Here is a 1,033-nt window from a genome sequence, read left to right on the forward strand (position 1 = left end):
AAGCCCTGGCCACCAACTCTGACAACCTGAGTTTCATTGCTGACTCCACATAAAGGGGGAGAGCACTGACTCCACCATCCTACGACCCCCATGTGTGAGCCATGACACGGGCACCACAGGTCTCATTTCCCTGCACTCATACCCATGCACACATACACACAATATTAGATAAAGAATGGTTTCTTAAATATTTACTTTTATTCAATATGCATTCATATCTTCTTGTGTTTGTATATGTGTGCCTCATGTGTGTCTCGTGTGTGCCTGGTTGTCACAGAATCAGAAGCTAAAAATGTGAGCAGCTATGTAGGAGCTGGGAACTGACCCCACGTCCTCTGCAAGAATGCAAGCATTCCTAACCACTGAGCCGTCTCTCCAGCCCCATGAAGAAGTTTACTGGCTGAGACACACAGGCTCCTCTCACGTGCTCTCTCCTCACTGCTCCTGATCACTGTCATGTGTAGCATGAGGAGGAGATGGGGACCAGCAGTGGAGGCAGCGGTGATAAAGTCTGCATCAGCCTGTTGGCAGGGTCACTGCCGTGGCTACTATGGTAGCTGCTTTTTTGTTCCTCAACTTGACTACATTTGGAATTAAGTAAAACCGAAACATTAAGGGTATACCTCTAAGGGATTTTTGTTTAATTTGAAGTAAGAAGGAAGATCCTCATCATTTTTTTTTTGTTTCTTTGTTTTTGTTTGTTATCTTTCTCAAGATAGGATTCTCTGCATCGCCCTGGCTGCTCTGGAATTCACTCTATAAACCAGATTGGCCCTGAACTCAGAGATCTACCTGACTCCGCCCAGAGTTCTGGGATTAAGGGTGTGTGTGTTATTCTTTCGGTCCCTGCCCAAGCCACGCCCACTCCTTTTAATCTCTAACCTCTCCCACCACGTCTCTCTCTCTCTCTCTCTCTCTCTCTCTCTCTCTCTCTCTCTGTTTTCTCTCCCCGTGTACACACAGGGCTTTCCCTCTCTCCTCCTCTCTCTCCCTCCTTCTCTCCCTCTCTCTCTCTCTCTCTCTCTCTCTCTCT

Source organism: Microtus ochrogaster, linkage group LG2 (assembly GCF_000317375.1).
Source record: "Microtus ochrogaster isolate Prairie Vole_2 linkage group LG2, MicOch1.0, whole genome shotgun sequence".
Taxonomy (NCBI): Eukaryota; Metazoa; Chordata; class Mammalia; order Rodentia; family Cricetidae; genus Microtus; species Microtus ochrogaster.